This window comes from Thunnus maccoyii, chromosome 9 (assembly GCF_910596095.1).
Source record: "Thunnus maccoyii chromosome 9, fThuMac1.1, whole genome shotgun sequence".
Classification (NCBI taxonomy): Eukaryota; Metazoa; Chordata; class Actinopteri; order Scombriformes; family Scombridae; genus Thunnus; species Thunnus maccoyii.
This window is the reverse complement of record NC_056541.1, coordinates 33991504-34016262: the sequence shown is the minus strand read 5'-3', so window position 1 is coordinate 34016262 and position 24759 is coordinate 33991504. Positions and strand designations below refer to the sequence as shown.

At 38.6% G+C, this 24759-nt stretch overlaps 1 long non-coding RNA gene across 1 annotated transcript; it reads right to left on the bottom strand.

Annotated features, from left to right (window-relative positions):
* Positions 1–2612: 2612 nt before the first annotated feature.
* LOC121904525 lies at positions 2613–4279 on the bottom strand. The gene is made up of 3 exons (XR_006098249.1): positions 4002–4279; positions 3789–3844; positions 2613–3124 (listed from the first exon to the last, which is right to left on the bottom strand). It is a non-coding gene; the product is annotated as an uncharacterized LOC121904525 (long non-coding RNA).
* Between the last annotated feature and the right edge of the window lie 20480 nt (positions 4280–24759).

The window sequence follows — 24759 nt, the reverse complement described above, 5'->3', positions numbered from 1 at the left end:
ACATTGACGTAAATTGGGCCGATTCAGAAGAAAACAACAAACTGATGTGGATGAGCTGATAGCTTTTGTGCATCAGGAAGTACAACGCAATGGACAGATGCAAGGATACTGCTGGTTACATCTATGGGCAATTCAAATGGGATCAGCAGGACACAATATGACAGATCATCAGAAGAATCGGTCCTCAAGGTGGAGCGCAGCGTCTTTGGCTCCAGCAGTACAACACTAAAGGGCCTAATGCCCTTTGGCACATGGACTCCTATGACAAATTAAAGCCATATGGTAGAAGGATTAATGGATGCATCAATGGTTTCAGTCGTTAGTATGAATATTACATCTGCTCAGAAATAGGAAGTAAAAGAAACACTATTGAAATTTGTTTTCTCTCTCTCACACACACAAACACACACGCAACCCCTAAGTTACAGTTTCATAATATGGTCTCTTCTTTGCTTACAGTACATCATCCCTGGTGGGGGTAAGCTAGGTTCAAGCCAAATCTTAGTCAAACCAGTCGTAGCCAACGGGCAAAGTCTAGCGCAGTGTTAAAGTACCCTATGGCCTGATCTATAAGTGAGTGGCAATAATACAATACCCGATACAGGCTACACATCACCTCAAGTGTAACAGTGGTTGTCCTGTGCAGAAAGAAGTGGATGAAGAGTTGTGAACGTGGAACACCCATAAGATTAGACCACAGGCCAGGCCACAGCTGTACGATGCTGAGGACAAACTCAAAACAGTGGACATCGAGGAGACGGCTGTGTGCAAGGACAAATGCACAGCCAAGAGTCACTTCCCTTGTGATGAGACTGTTTTCCAGCTCTGTGTTCTGTTAGTGCAGGAGAACGGATGGATGCTCCTACACATGCTTTTGATTCCGCAGAACTGGACTTCCCACTTAGAGCAGCCATACTGCAAAATACCCAAAGATGGTCTTTACTTGTCCCCATTTATCAGTTACTCTGTTGCCTTCCTATTATTACATTATATTATATTAATATATAATATTTATGCAGGCATATCAATGCAAGTAAAGCCTACTCACCAGTGAGTCCTGATATATTCACAGAGACAATAAAGTAATGTAAAGTGGTTATTAAATCATTGGCATGTTGTGAATGTAAAGCAGAGACATTATAAGAGATGTGAAAGCTAATCATGGATATAATAGTCAGTGTTTGTGTAGTTCAATCAGTTTTAACTACATTTCACAGTAGTTGGGTGATAGTTTTAATCTCAGTAGCTTTTTCAGAGGAACTTTGGGTCATGTAGTTTAGGTAGTTTCCTGCAGCCTGTCTCCTCCTTATAACACACCCATAGATATACCTGAGTGATGTTTTGCCCTCGTCACTAAATCAAACACTCAAATACACCCAACACTTCACTCTATGTCAGTCCAGTTGTTGCTCCGTGTAACGATGAGATTTCAGACTCAGACTGGAATCATTTGTAGTTTAGATGTAGCTGAACTACTGATTCAAAGTAGTTTTAGTTTGACAAAATACATTTTTGTAAGTAGTACAATGCAGTTTCTTTGTATTAAACATAGTTGATCATTTTGTAATAAAATATACAACACTTTCCTCAAACAAATGGGTAAATGGGTAGAAAACATGGAGGTGCAATTCCACTTATCTGAGCTCCTCAGCAGGTAAAGAACAGTCATGTGTTCCTTCAGCATTAGACAAGATAGAAACTACTGGTATAAACATGTTTCTTTATCTTTGAAAAATAATATATCAAATATATATTTGGTATGAAAAGTCATTTTAAATTCAACTTACTAGGCAAACAGTGCAGTCCATCCAAAACCATTTCCCCCTCACCTGGAGTGCATCTGTCCATCCAAACAGCTTTGGAGATTTCAGCCGTAGAGAGTCTGCCATCAGCCCAGTACAAAAGAGCTCAATGGGTCTTCTTTTGTGGTGCTCAAAGCACCAAAAAGTTACCTTGAAAAACTCAACAGCAATGTCTCTTTCCAGAAATCATGATGCGGTTACTCAAGACAATCCACAGTTTCCTTAAGAACCTTTATGGTGGGCGTATTTCAGTAGAAAATACGTTGCAACTGTCCACAACGAGGTCTGTGAATTATTGTGAGTACACATTTCATGATTTCTAGAAAGAGAAATTGCTTTTTCAGATATAATTTTTTTAGTGCTCTGAGTGCTATAAAAGGAAGCCCATTGATCTCCATTGTATTGGGCTGATGGCAAATCACACTGAAACTACCTGGATGGATACGTAGCACTCCAGGTAAATGGAAAAGATGTTCTTTGTGGATACTGTTATTTCGCTGATATCACATGCACACGCCTGGTTTTTATGTGTGCAGGTTTTGAAACTAGTTAAATGCCATAAGAAACTAAAAGTTAAAGCCTGTATGTGTAGGATTTGACTTGTGGTAGTATCATAAGAAGACAGATAGAACAAGATGTCATGTAACCAACCATCTCTGACCATAAACTAGACTGTTTTCAATGAAAAAGAACAGTACTGAAAAAAGATAAAATAGTAGGAATCACATTCTTATCTTATTAACATTGACATAAGCAACATATTTTACAGAGTCTTTAGTCTTTATTACAAGGACCATGCACAGAAAAACATTAATCCTAAAATGAGAAGAGATGATTTACACCAGATTTAGCTATTAGCTAATTTCCATCTGTGGTCCCTGGGCAGGTGCACACAGAACAATCAGCAGACACTAAAAACATTCATTTACATGCAACACCATTACATAGTCTCTATCATGCTAACAATTATACAGACAAATCTGGAAACACACATCAACATTTAAATATCAGCACATTCATCCAGCACAACCATAAAATAACAATTCATTACAATTAGAAATCTGAATCATGATCAAATTAACGTCGACGTGACTCGTTGCTCAGTGTCCTCGTTTTTGCACCAAAGAAAAAAAGAATAAAAGTCTGTGCAAGTTTTAAGCTCAGCTGGAAGCATATTCCAACGTTTGATGGCCGTAAATCACAGAGCGTCATTATGCTCACAATGACTGTACTTCCACCAATAACTCAGGTGTAATGCACTCGGTTTATCACTTGTGGCCATTCATTTTAATTACTGGATCCTGGAGAGAGCCTGGATGTAGCTGCGGTGGGACAAACAATTAGCGGCTACAATGACTGAGACACCTATCAATATAGCGAACACATGTCCATGTACCTCTCTTTAAAGGGCACCTTTAAAGAGAGGTACATAGTAGTAAACAAACAAAAGCCACATTATCCTTGAGGTCCAACAAACGTGTTGAATGTACCTTTTTATGTAGGATTATGTCCATCTAGAGGCCATTATAGGACCTGCAGCTTAAGGTACATCCATGTGATGCTAGCCTTTTTTTTTTTTTTTTTTTTTTCCAGGCTTACATCTAATGTTACTTACAAAACAACACAGCAGCACTCACTGATCCATCCTCTTATGTTTGTTGTATTGTGGACAGAAATGACAGAAACTGAAACGCATCAGAAGATGGATCAGTTTGATTCATCTTTACCACATCCATGCATCTGATACTCTGCTTAAGAGCTGTGCACACAGCTGCTTTGTACCAGGTCTAATGTTACTTAAAAATATACATTATAACATCATAAAAATATTTTGTTGGCACATATAGATTTAACACAGTCGATGAGATTATTCCCTGCAGAATTAAAACTGTGTGTGCTACAGCAATATAACTGTGCACACAGTCACAAAGAAGAGGTTAATAAGATAGTTTCAGCTAATTTCTTTTGCTAATATTGAATATTTACCTGTTTACTCTGTTGGTGGACCATTCTACTGTGATGCCTGCAGAGGCTCGGGATCCCTGAATCAGAAACAATAAAAGAAATATTAGGCTACAATAAAATATAATTATACAAGCAATATCAGGATTCCCACCTGGTGAACTGCTGCTGGCATTATTAAAACATTCACGTAATCTGCAATATGAAACAGAGACAATAAGGCATAATTTAATTTACCTGATAATTGATACACTGTTGGTAAAGTGCAAGATGATTCCCTCGGTGTGCATAGAGTCAATGGTCCGTTTCTGCAGCAGGCTGTGGAGGATGAGGACGTGCGGCACGATGGAACAAATCCAGGAGGAGGCTCAAATATCTGACCTTCAGCGCTCTAGAAGTCCCGAGCTTATCTCTCAGCAGTCTGATTCAACTCATATGAGTGAGCAGGTTATCGGTATGTTCAAACATAGCGTTGGTCACAACACCATTATGGAAATCACATCTTATTGCACTGGTGTTGCTGTGCCAACACTGCTTACTGAGTGATGATGATACAGATACAAAGAGAGAAAACCACACTCTCTATCTGCATTTGAACCACTGCTCACACACAGGATCTTAATATTATATTTATAGGTGTTTCCAGGTCTGGTTAGATCTGTGCATGTATGTACAGTATGTATGTTGCAGCACAGTTCGGGACAACTTACTGGATGTCTTTAACGTTGTTGTTGGTAAAGTAAAGACTTCATGTAAGCCTCAACGTTGCTTTGCCCGACTTTATATTAATTACACCTTTGATATATACTTTTCTTATCAGAAACAAGTCCTGTGAAAAGACCAAAACCAACAATGAATTGATTCTACTAACAAGTGCTGCCTTTGTTGCCAAAGTCTGATACATCTTATTCCTCTGCTGGTCAGAAAGTATGGACCTTTTTTCTTGTCACAGCAGACAAAAACCCAGGTGGAACTAATTACATTAATAATGGAGGTTCTATTCAGTTGTTCTAAGAAGCCCTATCAGTGAGCCATCATTTAAATACAGGGCTCTGGAACCAGCCTAAACTAAATGTTGGATTTTTTTTGAGACAAAGGAGGAAAAGGCTGGAGAGCGTGCGTGGTGCAGCATACACAGTTGGTGTCATGCACCTCAGTGAAAAAAAAATCATGATTTGACAGAAAAAGTATCCACAGGGATTTAAATGTTATACCAAGACGGAACAAAAAGATGAAAAATAAAAGTTGGTGACAAAAGATGGTGTTTATTTTGTAGGCCTGGGGTGATGTGCTTATCTTCAAAACCAGTTCTTGATTGGATGAAAAGGGGGCATTATTTTCAAACCATAACTGGCAGATAACATCAATCATCCACAGCTTTTATATTTTAAAAAGTTAACTGTATTAATGAATTTGAAAGCATCTTACAGTCTCCTGCCTGCATGAGAATAACAGATGAGGGGGAGGGAGGTGGAGTGCTCTGCTGTGTTGTTATTAATGTTATACTGTATCTCCAGCAGTGGAGAGCAGCTTCTCTGCTGCACTGGTAGCTCTGGGAAAGCCACTGAGCATTGACTTATTTTTGTGGTTTAAATTGTTTAATGCTGCAGTGTGTGTTGGTCAGCCGCTCTCGTCCCCTAACGTTAATCTCTGAGTGACGGCATAGAAAGTATTCACAGTATATACCTCAAGTTCGTCTCGCAAAGGTAATTATTTATTCATTAAATCAGAAAATGCTTGTTTTTTTGAAGTTGAACTATAATATAACTCTAGTGTGTTAACTGTCTGGCTGCTGCACAGTTCCAACCTTTTTCATTCTGCCAACATCACATGCCAGAATTTCCAACAAAGCCGGTGGCCAGTAATACGAAGGTGGAATGCCTTTGAGTTAGAAAGGCAGGGAAAACTCTGCAGTATTGATTACACCTGTGCTTTATCCTGCTATGACACGTCAAGAAGTTTGTCATGAAAAAGCTCCTTTTAAAAACAAATAAATGATCCGCACTGTTGCACAATGAACACGTACATACTGTCGTTTATTCTGAGTCCAATCGCACAAACACCGTCCCTGTACTGAATGTATCAGCTACACTACAAGCCACTTCTAAAAGGTTGCTGACTACATTTAAGCTATCGAGAATCATCAAATGTACTCTTGGTTTTGTAGTGTAATAATTTGTGGTGAAACTACACACAGTAGCACAATCATTGAAATGAACATATAACATAAAGACATTAGCATTTGTTAACGCTGCTACACTACTTCATGGAAAAAAGAAGTTGCTACTGGAAACAACCTGAACAGTGGGAAATATAATAGCACCTCTACTTGCTTAGTCCAGTATGAAAATAAACTACATATTTGTAAGCTGTTTTTTAAAAGGGACCGATGGGCTTAGGTGCCACAGACAGGTTTTGTAAGTTAGTAGTATTTACTAAAACTAGTAGTAAAACTAAAACATTGGTAGTTTGAGTTTTTTCATTGCATTTGTTCACAAAGAGAGAAATATAGAACAAGACGTATCTATTCATTTCAGTAATCTGATGAACATCCTCTGGTCAGTATTGATCTGTGGTAAAAATGCAGTTTTAGCACATTATAGCTTGACAGCCTTCTCAACCTTGGACTTTTCACAGTAACGATACCATCACTTATTAGCTGCCACGTTAAATAAATAATTGTAAAGATGTTACAGCACCTGTGTACAGTGTTATGTGTAAAGTAATTTGAGTTTTAAGCAGTATGAGCTATGTCCAAAAGTTATCTTCATAAATATATTATATATATGTATCCAATTGTTCAGATATATTTAGAAAAAGAAGAATTTATGAGCCAAGAAATGCTTCCTATGTGCTGCTCATGCATGTTTTTCTGTGCAGTCTGTTGAATCTCTGCACATGCAGCTGCTGTTGTACTGTGGCCTTAAATGCATGACTTGTTCTCCATTTTGCACCATCCAACATTAATCTACATCACTTTATCACTGGTTTAATTATTATAATTTGACACAATATTTCCATCACACTTAACACTAACAGCTGCATAAACAAACAGAGAGAGGCTATGATAATGCCATAGATAGTGCACAGTCCTGTCTGTGGTTGGTATTACTGCTGCTGCTCTGATGTCTGCCTCCACCTCCTGCTCTCCTTCCTGTATTGATCCGATGGAAAAAGTTACCTTTTAAAAGTACATATCACTTGTTTCCCTTTGTACTAACATTTCCCAGTTGAATGGTGATGTACCGGTACATGAAACAGAAAGGTCATCTCCAAAAATATCATCCATTGATAATTCATTACAGAATGGCTGAATTGATTCTGATTTCTTAGAGAGCTTTTGATGTACAGTACATAACAAAAGCTGTAGTTTTGCCTTAAAGAAAATCTAGTTTCATCATCTAATCCTCTCAGCTTTCCCGGCCTGCTTCCCCTCATCTGAGGCTGATCCCCCTGCTTCCATTACACTCTGTCACACTGACAGCTACATGCAGAAATAAACCGGTGCTGCTATAGTAGATATACCAGATACAAAGTTGTTAACATACATCATATATTGTTTTTCAACCTGCAACCCGGGGGCAGCAAAACAAGTGCTAAACACACACTGATGTGTTGTCATCTTATACAATTCTTATGGTGAAACATCCAGCGGACACGAAGAAACGTTAAAATTCATTTGAGGTAGTTTTTCTATACACAACTAAATGTAAAATTAATTATAAATTAAAGACAGGTATAAATTAAAGATAAATTTAAGTCCTATGTAGACTCTTTTTAGCTCTGGTGCGGTCATCTTTACTCTGGCTCTTTATTGATAAGCACTCCACTATGTTCACCAATAAGGCGCTAGCTTTGGTGTTTGTACGCTAGCTGCCCAGCAACAGTGGGTTTATACTGTACTACTAGTGGGTTTATACCATAGACTGTAAAATATAATGGGTGTAGCCACCGTAACGTCACCCATTGGTTTGTGGACTCCTGTTTTGAAGCCTTGAGTTTGGCATTTTGGAGACAGAGGTGATGAGAAATTAGCATATTTGGACGAGAGGGTGGTGCTAACCCTAACGCTAGCTGCTAGCTTGGTTAGCATGGTGCATTTACAATCTATGGTTAACTGTGATAATGCTAATGTAATGCTAATTTTCGCTAATGACTCCTTAGAGGGTCTTTTAGTACAACCAACAAGACTTTTTTAGGTGACCGAAATGTTACAATTAACTTTCATAAACTGAAAACACACGGTAATAGCGACGGCTACGGCTACACCTATACTCTGAATCTGGGGTTACGCTATGGTCATGTTATCTAACCAATGCTGTTGCTGTGCTAGTGACTTGTCAATCACAATGGAGCCACGCCTTAAAGCATACTCTGCTTTATCATCTATTTCACTCTAAATGGGGCCATAATTTACAAAATGAACATCATGCCACATTGAAGAAGACTTGAAACTAGCGATCGAGACCATAAACTCATTAGGAAACTGTTTACTGAGGTAATAAATCAAGTGAGAAGTAGCGTCATTTTCTCATAGACTTCCATACAATCGGACTTCTTTTTGCAGCCAGTGGAGTCGCCCCCTGCTGGTCATTAGAGAGAACGCAGAACCACTTTTCAGACCCGGAGCTACCCGTTTGGTTTATACTGTATATTAATATACTACTGAAAACAGCTGTTTGCTGCTTCTAGAAATGATACTGATAAGAGCCGTGAGAGTGAACCGAAACAATAAAGTTGTGGGCCATAAAACCAAAACAATCAGCTGAAAGACACTAAAATGCTTTGTGGAGTTCAGCTGCTGGTGATAATTCTCTCACATTACAGCCTACATAGTCAACTGACCCATAAAAATATCGATTAACCCTACTTTAAGTATACCTGTATATAGTCAGTCACTGCAGCATATTTATATATATATATATATATTTATATATGACATTAACATATACATGTTTATTTTACTTTCACCATACTAGCTTACAAACGAAGTGTATTCAATCCAGTTGGAGAGAAGTGTGATGGGGGTGGTTACCTTAGAAAGTTGCAGAGAAAAATTATTTTTCAGTTTTGTGTGATATAACTTGTCAAGTCAGTTTGATCACACACACAGGGTTGAAAATAAGACCATCTTATTTCTTCTTTCTCCACATTTTTATATCACAATTTAAGAGATTACTCTAACTGCCCCCTTTTGGAGCAGATGGTGCATTTTTTGGAAAGTTGTCCCATTTCCTGTTTTAGAATTTCATGATTGGCTACGAGTTCAAACAGCGATGCAAAAAGGCCAGTGTCAAAGTGGTGTAAAAGGTGTACGGATGACGCCAGACTCCCAAAGTGCTGTTATTTCACTGTTATTATACTGTATATTGCAGAGACCAAAAAGGAAAATAGAACACATTTAATGCTTAAATTCACTGTGGTAAATGACTAAATAGCTGCATTTATATGGCGCTTTTGTTCAAAGCACAAAAAAACAATTTGCTCTTTTCATTCACACATTCACACACACACACTTACACAGTGATGGCAACGAACCACCATGCAAGGTGCTGGCCTAACCTCCGGGAATGATTTGGAGTTCAGTATCTTGCCAAAGGGTACCTGGACATGTGGACAGGTGGACCGTGGGATCAAACCTTATGCTGCCTCCTGAGCGTCAGCAGTGAATGTGCTCGTTTTGTTGGATGCTGAATCAGAGTGTAGTAGTGTAGTGGTTCCCAAAATGCCTGTGTGGTGCATATGTCAGCCCTGATTATGAGAATTACATGTTATTTGATTAGCATGATGCTGTTACCATGCTGTTGGTTTTGTTCTTGCATGACAGACTATGAAATTGTGGTCACTGAGACGTAGGATTGCTTCACTCCAAACACTGAATATTCCAATAAAACAGTGTCTTGCATGTATGAAACTTGAATTTAATGCTGTATAATGTGGACTACATGAAACCATTAAGCTACAGTTGAATGTTAAAACACATTACCAATGAAGCAAACCACTGAAATTGCAAATTTGTGCTTACAGTAATATACAAAGCCACATTGTTGAACCACCACCAAGACTATTTACTGTATTTGTGCCAGTAGCCAGCATAAGCCCCAAGGGTCTGAGGAGAGCAGCTTTATCAAAAACCTATCTTTTATATTCATTAAGGGTCCTACCGAGCATGCACAGCGCCCTGGGTATGAAGTAAGTGAGCTGTAACAGGCAGGGAGCACGGACAGTTTGGAGAGAACAACAATGAAACACAACATTTAAATTATAGGACAAAAAAGATGCACTTAGAAATTACACAAACCACGCGACTGTGTTTCAGAGATCTGGAGCCTGGGATGAGGGTTACTAATCGTTTCTGTCTGATATAAAAATCAAAACTTCCTGACATCAAATCTGCACTTCAGACATGTTTAAGAGATAGAAAAATAATCTGCTTTGAATAATAATTTGTCTAAAATGTTTTTCTTTTTTTTTTTCTCCAAAAAATAAAGTTGAATTACTTCATTAAAACCCTTTAACTGACATCTTCTCCCTCACTGAAAGTTCCAAAATGAATATGCAAATATTTTTAATTTCAAAAGTTGCTGGACGCAAGTCGTTGTCTCCTACTTCACTGAGAATAAGAAGCAAGTGGAGGGAGAATTAAACATTGGTGTTGTGATGTACTGTGATGTATGTATGTTCTTAAACTGCATTATAAAATATTAACGCACACTCAATGTTCAATGTGACAGACTACACAACTCAAGCAAGTTTTAAGCTTCTATTATTGATGTTTGTATCATATAGAAATGATGATTCAGAACAGTCAGTCCACAGCGGGACGTCGCCTCTCTCATTTTCTAATTTTCTGTCATTACATATCCAACCTGGGCAATTCACATTTATCAAAAAAAAACAACTAAAAGACATCTGTTATAAATGTATTATAATTAAATGACTCAAAAAGACTCATTTACAGTCATCCAATTAATACCCATAATCAGTTTTTGAGTGTAGCCAAGAACTAGTACGGTCCTTTAGAAGGACGGCGTCAAACTCAGTCCCAGCCTGTGAAAATTACAAACTTGGTCTTGGAGACTAGAGAATATATCCAACAGCAGGGAGGGTTTAACATCCGACGCTACCAAGTCACATTTTAGGAGTTTAACTGTAGCAGCAACTTAAAATCCTCTGCAGCATCAATTTTCAAATCTATTTCTTCCAACAACTTTAAGGAAGTGCAATATTATATCATTGGGGTATTCTTTTAATATTACAACATATATGTTTTGTTAATTGTGTAGAAAAAAAACCTCACTGAACAAGATTTGAATTAATTTAGGAGATAAAGATTAAACAGGAGGAAGAAGACATGCTGTTTTATAACGCCGGCTGTAAATCAGCTCAGCAGTCTATTTTCAGGTTTGAATGACATTTGGATTAGCGGAGGCTAATGTGCTGGCGGCCTCTGTTGGAGTGCTTCATGTCAGGGCTACCTTCATCCTTACACACAATATAACTAAATGCATAAAGAAACGGTAGAGTGGAATACCATCGGTCTTTCTGTTTGCCTAATGCAGCAACATGTTCAGTAAAAAGAATGCGATCGATTAGCCTGTATGATGCTACTCTTGGCTTGCAGCGCTTGAAGTGTGCTCTTCCAAGCACACGATGAATGACACCACTTACTGTATTCTTATTAGCGCTCGCTGCCTTTTTTGGTGGAGGATGTATGAATGATGCTATTTATCATGCTAGACATGAGGCTGGGTTTTTATCAAACATATTTTCTCCTACGGGGACTTTACAGTGCATGTCTTTGATGCATTTTCAAATTTATTGGACATCTTTATTTATTTATTTATTTTTTTCCCCACGGAGAGCGAGATAGCCTGGAAACTCCCTCCGCAGGAGTCACCGTCCTCGTCACATCGGTGTCAAAAAGTATTGAGTGCCTCATAATGTGCAACATCCTGTGGGGATAAACCTTAATTTCTTCAAGGGAACATGCTGAAAATCCATAAACAAACCAGCAGTGTGAGTGTGTTTGATAGCTGGACTGCCTGAAGGCTTCGACTATTGGAAGATTACTGTAGGTAGCCCCGGGAGACTGTGGAACAGAGGAGGTGACGCTCGCATGCATGCAGATGTGACACCTGCTATGCTTATAGGTTTTCAATGAGAGGCAGAGCATGCAGATCCTACGGAGGCTGAGGAGGGACAGTACCTAACCTCAGTGAAATATGTCACTTCATGCTGCAAGATTTTCACTGCAAAGAAGATGAATTATGAAATGAAATGAATTATTACCTGAGATGTATTTAAATTCTGTAAAAAAAAAAAACAAAGCCTCAACACACTTTGTACAGCATCTCCATTATTTATATATTGCATAGTGTCGGGTGTTATGTATGTTTATATTGAATATTTATTTGCAGTAGTTGTATTAGTGTTTTGTGTTGTGTGGGTTTCTGTTTTTTGACAAATAAATATAATAAACTAAACTTGACTTGTCTACTTATGGCTTCAATTTTTACCAAAACTGTTGTTATTGCCATAAAATATAAAGAATCTAAAATGATTCCATTGTATATTTGTTGAAATTATTATATCATTATGATGTTTTGGAAATTTTTAGATGTTTTCAATAAAAATACAGTGACTAAATCCTGGAATATATCACTAATACTTAAAGTAATAATAATAATAATAATAATAATAATAATAATAATAATAATAATCACTCTGATCACCATGGTGACGGTGCGACCTCTGTGTCCAGATCGAAGTGTTTGGGACTTTGTGTTTGTTGTGTGTGAATAAATTAGCAATGCTTTGCAGGATTATGAATCTTCTTGTGATATTTTACAAGATTTCAAAAAGTCACAAACATAAACATGAAGGACTTTTAGTTTTTGCTGTTTTGGAACCATTCTGATTGTTTTTCTTTTCTTTTTTTTCTATTGATTTTAACCAATTTGTTTTTTTATCATTTACTGTCTACTTTTTCATATGTGGAGTTATTTCTCACTTGTTGTTTTATTGATCAGTGTGATTTAAAACTGTTGTTTGTTTGATTGTTTGTGTTTTTGTGTGGAAGCTAATGAGCATCCAAATAAAGAATAAAAACAGATAAACAAGTCTATTTCTAGAAAGTCTGCAAAGCAACTTCTGACTTATTTATTGTTGACCAGTAGCTTATCTTTTCATTTTATTCATTCATTCATTTTAAAAACAAAGTGTGAATCTTTTTCTGTTCACCTGTGAGACACATTAACAATATAAACACCCCCCCCCCCCCCCCCCGGCAGACTGTGAGAAAAAGGACGCTCAGCTCCACTGAGAGTTGTCCAACACATCCAAGGACCAGAGCTGAAGACTCATAGATTCCCGTCTGCTTGGCCTTACTCAGTCTTTAAAACTATTCGGCCTTGTTGGCTCTGCCTCTGGCCTTTGAACTACAGGTGCTCATCCTCGAGGTCTGCTGGATGTGTCGGCGCATTATTCTTCCTTAAAGATACGACAACCCGCTGTGGATGAAAAAAAATGAGAAGAAGGGGGGGATATCATTTATCATGATCAGGACTGCAGTTTGACTAGCGCCATGTGGAGGCAGAGGCGTTATACGGGAGACATTTTTCAGCAGGGAGGTGGTGCTGCGTGTTCAGAGGAGGGTTTGGGATGTGTTTTGACTGTTTAAAGGGGGGTTATCATGTCGGATATGAGTGTAATTTGAAACATGTCACCGGTTTTAGCTTCCTGGATATTGACGCTGTCTGTGCAGCTGATCTGAAGGAGCAACAGGGACTGACTGAAATGTTAAAGGAGCAAGTCAGGATTTTATTGCCCCTGGAATGAAAAGTCAATACTGTTTGTTTAAAGTTACTGTTTGTGTCAACTACAGGCCACCGTAAGTTTACGGCTGTGAGTTGTATTGATTTTTTCACAAGTCTTAATAGTCCCAATGACACCCATAGAGGTTGATAAAGGTGACAGAAGAGTTGCCGTAATGCATCTTTAAATACCAAGCAGGTCCACAAAACACCACCGAACTACCAGTTTATACAACGAGTAAATAATAACCACAATCCAAGTTTACAATTATTATTATTTTTTTAACTTTGCAACTAAACACTTGATTTCATGACAGTGTTTTTGTCAAAAATGATAATCTAAGCTGTCAGAGCTTTCAACAGCATGAGATACAAGAAGAAGGGGGCCTGTATGGGGATATTACTGTGGCAGAATTATTGGCACATGTGTATGGAGAGTTGTGTAACTGTATCTAGATGTGTGTTGAGATTTGTAAATGTGTAGACAGATCTAGATGAATACATAGATGTGTAAATGTCTCTTTACACGTGATTTTTGCTACACGTCTGCCACTGTGTGTGGTGGTTTGTCTGTAACTCCAGGTTTTGCAGTTCAAGGTGTCCCGTCAACAGTTTTCCCTTTTACACTGGTCTCTGGGGAAAAAGCTTTTTGGGCATCTATTATTTCTATAATACAGGAAGCAATGAAGTGACGACATCAACCTGCAGAACGTTTACTCACACTGAGTTCAAAACTCGGAGCCTGTTAACGCTGACATGAAGGAAACTCTGGCTTTTCTGTTCCAGTACGAGAACTTAAACTGGGTGAGTTACCGCGGTAACTGACTGTGAACCTAACTTGCTTGCTGGCAGGTTTTCTGAGTTTCTCTTCATCTCCTCCTGCAGAGCATGAAGCAACCGTCAGATACGATGGTTCATTCAGGACATATCAAAGCGTGTATCTAAGCACAGCAGAGCTTTACTGCTGTCAGAATCAACATCCTGGTTGGATATTAGTTTGTTACTCAAGGAATGCCTTTAACAACATTCCCCCTTTTATGCACATCAGTCATTTCTTTGTCCTCAGATTCAAATATGCCAGTGTGAGTTCATCCTCTGCATGTCCTTTTATAACGTCCATCAGACAGCTGTCAGCTTGTTACAGCAGCTCCTGCACCGACATGTTTATAATCTGATCATTTCTCTTAAATAAAAAAAGATCAATAATCACCTCATGTCTCATGATGTGATTGGTTGCACTGATGGAACATTCCCATCATAGTTTTCATGTCATGTCAGAGATTATTAATATTTCTGAGTGAGCAGGGTTGTAGTTCACCTGCAGACTGTAAACTAGTGTTGAAATAGTCTTTAGCATGTAGTCTTAGCGTGTTTTAACAGTGACCAAGTTTAAATTTACTACATTTACTTGCATTTGTTGACATGTAGTCACTGGATGCTGTTGAGCCAATAGACCTCTAAACATTTATTCTGGTTATTACTGCTGCAGACTGTGAGCTGACAGTCATGTCTCTGTCTAACATCTCTATTATCTCTTTTATCTCTCTAGTTTTTCATCTTCAGTTGCTGCCGCCTGTGTTTTGTCTCTGTAATATTATAGCTGAACACATATATGTGAAGATGTAATGTACTGTAAGCTACAGCCTCATACACTGGAAGATTCCAACACTTTATCATCCATCCGGGAAATTCAAGTCTGCTCAACGATGAATTAATGGACAAAACCGAATAAAACTTTGTGTTAGCTTATTAACTCTTTCCCCTGCTCTGACTAAATGTTGACAGTCCACACACATGCATTCATGTTTCTACCGTCACAACAAGTAAACTACATTTATTACATGTAGCATTATCACTAAAGGAGGCAACAGAAAGCAAGAGGCCATCGCTAACTGCTAAGCTAAAGTAACTAGCAGAACCGAATAGCGTGTAAACAACTGTGGGATTAAGTTTAAATGCACAGCGGCTAATTAGCTGCTGTAATGTAGAATATAGCAAAATGAAGTTATAAAATGTTGTCAATTACACAGAAACGCTGGAACCTCATCACGTCAGGTCACAGCTTCATCTGGGCATATTTTAGTTGGAGTTTACATGATCATGTGTTACTGGACATGTAGTCTGAGTGCTGCGTCACACTGCAGCACTTCATTTTTCTAAGACATTTATTTTGTTGAGGAAAAAGGATTTTATTTAAGTTCATTCATGCATATTTTGATGTTGAAAAAAGATTTTATCTTTGTAATTGTTTTGAATGTGAAAGTGTTTTCTGACTGTCTGCTTTCTTCAACTTTCACTCAGGAACAAAGATCGGCCTTTAAACTTGGAAGAAATAATGACTTGACATTTATCCTGATAATCATCAATATATTTTATCATAATAACATTTTTGGCCATATCGCCCTGCCCTACCCTCAGCTGAGGGAAACTCAGGGTGGATTACTGTGGTGACTTACTGCCCACTGTGTTTGGTCATTTTACAGTGTGATGTACAGGTTCATATACAGTAAGATTCACCACTTTATCAGCTATGAAAAAAATTAGCAGTAAGTTGTCAGTCTGGCAGTAAATGTACAGCACAGACTACAGTGTGTCAGTTAATAAATGCTAAAAAGTCACATCTGTTGTTTCCCCAAGTGCTGGAAAAGTGAAAGAGGTTAGCTCCAAAGTTAGCAACAATAGGTTAGCCTAACCTGAAGACACAAAATGGAGAAATGTGTGGCTGCTGAGTTCACTGTGCACTCTGTCTCCCCCGGCGACTAATCGATTAGTTGAAGATTATGTAGGATTTCAGTTGACCAAGATTTTCTTTGGTTGACTGCAGCCCTAAATATAAGTTCATTGTGTTTCCTTATTGACACGTTTCTGCGCTCTGACTCAGGTTCACATGACACACATTAATGTTTCACTTCCACTGGATTAGTATGGAGGCTCTGCCTTTTATTTACCTGTTGTCATGGTGAATTGTAGTATTGGAGCTCCATTGATGATAACTCATAGTGAACATACTCAGAGTTGATTAAACAAACTTTGATCAACTGTTCTGGAATCTCAGGTTCATCAATCAGAGAGAGATTGATAAAGCTGGATTAAACCCCTGGAAGGAACCGCTGAAAGAAGTGTGAAGCAGTATGTGGTCTGTTATAGTGTTTCATTACAACATAAGAAGAGCGATGATGGTAAATGCACACCAAGTTCAAAAACCTGTCACCTACAGGACATGTACAGTTTATTAAAATGAATTGACAGCTGATCATTATGTTCTAAATCAATAAAGGATTAATTATCAGAACATGGTGTGCAGCTATTTCTGCGGTTTAATATTTACATGTTTTCAAACATCTCCTCCCCCAGAAAACTATTTACACTGGTGCATCACAAGATGACACGTTTAGTCAAGTTTATTCAACTTTTCAACATCAAGACGATTCAAGAGCTTTACATAAAAGTAGCGACAGGAAGATGAAACCTCATCAAGCTTCGGGGCTTTCTGTCTGTGTGAAGCCGTGGTCTATAAACTCAGCAGCACAGTGACAACTAGTGGCCAAGCACTCCAGTGTATGAGATTTATAAAAGTTACTTTTTGTTTTCTTTGTATTTTCAGGTAGAGATGCATCATCATCAACAACAACAACAACGACAGTCCAACAAAGGATGTGTGTCCTGTCAGTGTCCCACAATACAAACAGACAGGCAAGTTTAACCTTATGTTCCACTACAACACTGTCTGTAGGCTGAGTATCTGACATCAGTCATATTGTTCTATTACTATACAATGTCACTTCTCTGATCTGTCAGTAATGTTGTGTACATGGTAATCAAATCACAGCACACATAGATTGAGTTCACGTGATACGACTGTCCTTTAAAGAGGACATATGCACATTTCTGGGTCTATGTTTATATTCTGTGGCTTAACTGGAATATACTTTGTATGATTTGCAAAGTTCAAAAACTCCTTATTTATCTTATACTGAAGCTTTATGCAGCCCCTCAGTTCAGCCTCTGTCTGAAACAGGCTGTTTTAGCTCCTGTCTCTTTAAGGCCCGCCTCCCGACGAGCCTACTCTGTTCTGATTGGTCAGCTTCTGGAAGCTGCCCCTCAGGAGACTTCCAGTGGCTCGGGAGGCTACGTCAACAAACTATGAAACTAACTGTTGTAGCAGGATTTCACTACTTTCACTTGTTCTTTACTCGAAATATCAACTTCTCAAAAACATCCATACATGTTGGAGCTGAATCCGAAATATGAGCGGACAACGCAAACAACACGTGGAAAAACCTTCGCTACAACCTTCGCAATAAAGACTACAGAACAGACGGCCTTTTATGGCCATGCATGATGAGTTGTCATTTCATCGACACGGTAGGAAATAACCGCATTTCTACATATGTTCACATCAGGTTTTGGACCTTTAACCCTTTTTAACATAGATTTCCGATATCATAATCATATATAAATGACAGAAAACCAGAAAAAGCTTGATATGTCCCCTTTAAAGAACCATTCCACATACAGTATATGACACCTTCACAGGGCCTTAATCCTGTTTGACAGTTGACTTGATACACAAGTGTCAGATTGTAAGAAAGAGTGGGTAATGCGTCTCAGTAACAGATACACCCATTGTCTCGCTGTCAGTAAGAACTCACACAACCAATTTGTTTGTCTGATATTGAAAGCCAAAGTGGACTGGGCTGACAGGCTTTTACTGGATTAACAATGACAGCAGACCCCGTAACTCCTCTTCCACAAGTCGGAATAAACAATGAGGTGGCAGTGCTGTGTGGCTTCAGCTCTACTGCAGAACTGCAAGCAGACACTTGAACCCTGGATTGCTCCAGAGACAACCCATCTCAGGGTGTCTTTGCTTATTTTTTATTAGAACAAAACATCAAATTGAAAAAGAATTCAGCCAACACACACACATATTCATGCCCAAACACACACACATATATATATATATATATATATATATATATACATGTATTAGTGACAAACCCACAGAGAATTACTCGTTCACCCAACTACACCCAAGCAGTTCACTTCAACTCTACACTGCATTTTAGTGTTTTTGAGCTCATTGTTTTGGTTTTACAGTACGTACCTTTATGGTTTAGTTCAGTCTCACAGCTCTCATCAGCCTTGTTTCCAGCAGATGTAGGCAGATGTTGTGAGTGAAAAAGCTACCTGTACACTGTCTGCTCAGCACCAAACAGCAGAAAGATGAAATTAGCGAGTTGGTGGAGACCAAAACAGAGTTAAAGGGGAGTGAATATTGGACTTACTTTCATCATGTGACCAGAAATATAAAACAAGTAACTGTTTGCTAACATGTTTAGAGCTAACAAGTCAGTCTTGTGTTTACAACATGTTTCGTTGCCCTCGAGTAGCCAAAATACGAGCTCTAGAGTTCTGTTCAAAATGATGTATCTAGAGGGGCCAGCAGGGGACAGCAAACACACCTTGAGTGGTTACTCTGTCAAAATAAAACAAGAGGAGCAACTCATGTACCTGTTTACAGCTTAGCCAAGACTTATCACCTCACATAATTTAAATAAAGAAAACTGAAGGAGACACATGGTAACAGTGAACTCATGCCATCTACTGCTTTACATGAAATGTATGTATTCAACTTGAAATGGAGAGACAGACTTCACCAGGCAAGTCCTGACCTCAACCCCATTGAACACTTGTGGGATCAGTTTGGGCGTGCTGTTCGTGCCAGAGTGACCAACACAACCACGTTGGCTGACTAGCGACAAATGCTGGTTGAAGAATGGGACGCCATCCCACAGCAGTGTGTGACCAGGCTGGTGACCAGCATGAGGAGGAGGTGCCAGGCTGTTGTGGCTGTGTATGGTTCTTCCACATGCTACTGAGGCTCCAGTTTGTTAAATGAATAAATTCTTAAATTGCCAATATGTCTTGTTTCTTCAAACTTCAATCATCCAATCCACCAAACACCAAACGAGAGTCAATGGCAGAATAAGCTGTTTGGGATTGGCAGAGAAGATTTGGCAAATTTTTCATGGGCGCAACCCACATACTCAGCTCTGCTGCTCATCCCACAAATGCATGTTCCTTACAAATGTGGCACCATTTAAAAGGGAAATAAAAAGGCTTTCCAACAGTATAAGATTTACTGTTACAACAAAGAAATAATCTACCAAAAACTAATTTCCTTACTTTTTGTGATATGTTTATAATGAAACTCTTAACCAGTTGTAACTTTAATTGTCAAATTTATAGAATCTCTGCTGTAAGTCCACTGTCAATTAATGAAAAGTTATACCAAAATAAACGGTTATACAATTCTTACTGAATTCCATTTGATTGATATCGTAAACACACTGCAGGACTTAACGTGATATGGACTTGTACGTAAGATACTTGCTAATACCTCTGGGTGTCCTAATCCAACCCTGGTCTGAGATATTACCCCAAGAGCAGCATCTGTTTAAGATGAACATTGTTCCTAGACAGTCTCCCCTGATCTCTGTTACACCACTTGAACTCCTCCAGCAATGCTTCAAGGAGATAAATTGTCTTCAGTGCTTTTTGTGAAGAGATAAGAAAGCATGAATTTGTCTTAAAAAATTAGCTATGCCTTGAAATAAGGCTGGATGTGGCCTCCCTGATGTGTATCTTTAATATTTCTCTCACAGTGGCAGACACCCATTATCATAGTCACATGAAAAATAACAGGGAGAGAATTGGGAATGACTAATAGAAGACAGCGGCTGAAAACAAACTATGAAATATTTATGTAGCTTCCTTGTGCTATCGTGATAAGTACAATAGGAAGACAGACAAACCTCAAACTCACTTTTAATTAAAGCACTTTACAAGCAACTTATTATTAATGAACCCTCTTGGCCTGTAACCAAACAACCCGTATACACAAGCTGTGGGTAAAAGTCTTGTAAATGGTGTTTGGCAGTATTAATGCAGCGCAGAGCTGGGGCATCTTGTAAGAAATGGAGACATCATAGCAGTTAATGAGCTTCAAATGCAGTTTGGCCTCAGTGATTGAACATTTTTGCACTGTTTACAGCTGAAAGTTATGCTGATGCATGGCTAAATAAGGATATTGAATTGGGATCAGAATCAAAAAAGTGTCATGACAGCAAATTGGAGAACGGTCTCAGCTCGTGGAGGCAGTTGAGCGTCTCCCTCTCTGGGGATACGTCAGGCTTTATGGAACAATGGGATGTGGGTTAATCTCTCACCACAGATCAATGGCATGTGTGACACTGCAAACTATTTGTCAAACTGTGAGCAATATCAACTTGTACAGAAGAACACTGCATTTAGAGCCTATATTTGCTAACATCCTGTGCCTGTTTTTATATAGCCAGAGTGCTGGATGAACTTTAATGACATTAGGTCTATTTTTTCAATAGCAAACAATCACATAGAATGTCCTCAGACATATACAGTGGATATTCTTCACTCTAATACAATGGAGGTGAATGGTATTGTGCTGCTCACCACATTGAAAAATTAGGCTTAGTACCATAACATCATTTCCCCTTCAAAGTTGTAATCCCTAAGATTTCAGTCCTGGATGATATGGTGACACCTGTGGTTACTGTAATATCAGTAAGTGGAGTTTAATACTACAGCAGATGTAGTATTGTGCAGCCAAACAAACTCATGTCAGTCAATAATAATTGCAACTAATTTAACAGATTTAATAATGCATATGCCACAAACAGTGGTGTGTTGTTCTGGAGAGCATGGGCAAATAACATATGTAGTTTAGTTTTGACTTAAAATGCACCGAATTATCATTGCAGAATAAATGCCAACCATAAATAGTATCAAACATGGGGTTTGATTTGATGAAAATCTTAAGGATAATAACATTAAGAGGTATTTTTAAAGCTTCCTAAAGTGATGAAGTTAAATTGCATTCCACATTGTGTATCAGTTAGTGTCGATGCCTTTGGAGCGGTACGATGTTTACACTGAGTGAATGGAAATATTCTGCTTTGTGTGTCATTTTATATACATTTTCTTAAAATCCAACCTGAAATATCTGGTACCTTTGTAAACTTCAGGATCTCCACTAGAATTTAAAATACACTTATCTGAATTTAAACTGTATTTGACATAGTTTGTGATGACTGGGCTGTCCAAGTTATTTTGGATAACCTGATGCCCTGCTTTGTGTTGGAATGGGGGCAGAAATTTTGGGACAATATCTTGAGTGATGGGATGTCACAATCTCACAATCTGGGAAAACAAAGGACAAACATGACTGATACAACTGGGTTAGAAAAAGAAATGCAGTGACTACAGAACATACAACCTTCTCTCCTTAAATCACACTTTTATGCAAATATTTAAAATCAGCCAAATGCATTCTGGTCGATTATGTCTGATACCAACATACTAGAATAAAAGTGTTGACTGAATATATCTAAAATAATTTAAAATCAATGTATTTTGCATACTGAATATCTGAAAAATGTTCACTGGTATGTGCAAGATATTCACTATTGTAAACTATTTGCAGGTGAACCCAGTGATGCGATGAAGACGAGGTTGGCGGATCATTTCAAGGTAAACTTAATGTTGGTGTCCATGTCCTTTTTCCTGCTTCTAGTGTTGAGTCAGTTCGATTTGACCAAATTATGTGGTTTCCATTACAGCTTTTATGAGCAGCCTCAGGCCATTTCTGTATTCTCACTAATTAGAACTAATATAGATATGTGCTTGAAATGTATTTTATTGAACTCAATCCAGGATTCCACAGTCAAGAAGTTACTAACCCAAATACAAGACTGCATCAGCGGCACCTGCTGAGATCCGATCACTCAGACCACATTCGGAGGTGGTCTGGACCACATGTGGCCAAGTTCATTTAGCAGTTTAAACGCAATGCATCCTGGACCGCCTGGAGAGTACATCACTGCCTCCTGGTCAGTGAGCCCTCCAAAGCTGTTCAACTTGTTTGATCAAAGGATAAAGACATTCATTATTTTCTTTTGCCATTTTTCATGTTGAATTAAAAAATTAGTTTTTCTCCTGTTTTTCTTGTTCTCCTAACCCGTTTCCCTCATCAAATTGACAATTGGAATAGAAATTAAACCATTAATTTATATATATATATGTATATGTTCAGACGCGGCGCTAGAGCAAATCAATAGGATGGGAATTTAATTTTGGTGAGGGGGCTCACGGTGCATTGTATATTAGTTTATCCTGTTATCAAACAGGTTGAACATGCAGCTGTAGACGGAGTGAACTCCCGACAGTTTGAAAACGGAAATGATGTCAGTGTTTATTTGCATGTAGAGCGGGGAAGTGAGATCCGATCACAAGTGGTCACTCAGGACGCAAGTGGAGACGCATATTAACACCAGGTGTGAACAGACGTACTTAGAGCTGTCCACCTGTGATTGGATCACCTGAGACGGATGTTAATACCAGGTGTAAACAGGGCCGGAAAGGCACTTCTTAAACCAGAATGAACTATTCTAGATGAAGACCTCACTCACCCTGTTAGTGTTGCTTTAATATTTGGCTGGACAAACACTGTTTATTACCTGTTTTAATCCTGGTTCTTCCCAACACTCTTTGGACCTGGAACTGGTTTGTGACTGGTTGTTCTCTATGTATAAATCTATGTGAACAAACCTGCATTCATTGAATTTTTGGTGACTTGGAGGCAGCGCAACAAGCTGAGAACACAACATTGACATTATCGCTTCATAAATATAATATGGCTGACATGTTAGCAAACAGTTACCTATTTACAAATCAAGAAGACATAGAACAACATTAACTTTTATTTGTAGTCATGTTAATAATCACTGTTATTTTAGCTCTTTATTGTTCACCACCAACTCCTGTGCAAAATAGTCATCTCCTAAATACTCCACTATGTTCACCAGCTAGTTGCTGATGTCGTCTGTTTGAGATTTCCACTATACACCACCTGCCCACCACCAAACAATAGATTTCTGGTTGAAATGAGGGTGAAAGTGAACCGAAGCAGTAATGTTTCAGGCTGTAAAAACAAAACATGAAATCTCTCTGTAGATCTGAGAAAATGACACTGATCAGTCTCTGTGGCCCCTTTAACATCACATATAATCATTTGATCCATCGTCAATAGAAACTATTGGATTACTGCACCTTTAACATGAACCTCTCAAAGGTTAAAACACCCAAAAGGAATTTGTGGTTAACAGCATCAACACTTGGGTTCATGCCATGTCACCATCTTTCAGTAATACCAGTCACTGAATTGGATTAAATCCAGTTTGACAGAAAAGAATTGATTACTTATTGAATTAGAACAAACCGCAGTGGATTACCATGTGCAGCACCGATTCACACTCTTCAAACGGACCTCCTGCTGGTAGAGTGAAAAACTTATTGTCAAGATGATGTGGTTTACATTGAGGGCTTTTTATTGAACAGGTGTCAAGTGTGAAAAGGCCTGATGAAAAGCTCTCTGTGACTAAGTACCTCCACAACTACTGAGCATGCTTTCATTGTACACTCTAACAGAGCTGAATCACACTTTGTGTTGTAGCTCATATTTCTCTTTAATTCATTTGAAGTCTGCCTGGGGTAGAAACGTGCGTCATGTTTGTTTGTATACCTGTCTTTAGAGGATTTATGATCAAAACTATCAATACTAAATACTTGGCATATCAAGCCAAGATGAACAATTAATTAGATTCTGCTCAGAGAGATGCTCACTGAGAAGATGCCCGACTGCTGCGTGTGAAACGCTGAGATGATGAAGCCAATCAGCTCATCTCTGCAGCCAAGCTGTGAGAGTGGAGAGCAGAAAACGCTGCGGTGGTTTCCTGCAAACCGGAGCCCGTCCACAAACACCGCCGTTGCCTTTTATCCGCTGCATTTGGCAGGCAAGCAGACAACGTCTCTCCTCTAAGGTAGAGTATGATTTCCATTACCAAACACCACTGTGCTGTTAAAACAGTCATTTACCTCAAGTTTGTTACCCATTACTGCTCAGAAACAAAGGATCCACCTGCTAGAAACGGAGCTTTTTATTATTTTCTATTTGCTTCTTGGACAGAGAGGACTCATAACTACACACTAAGTTTCCAGCAGCAATTGTGATATAATGTATGTACAGTGCCTCGAGTAGTTCCACGCTATAAAATAATACAATAATAAACTTTGTTTATACA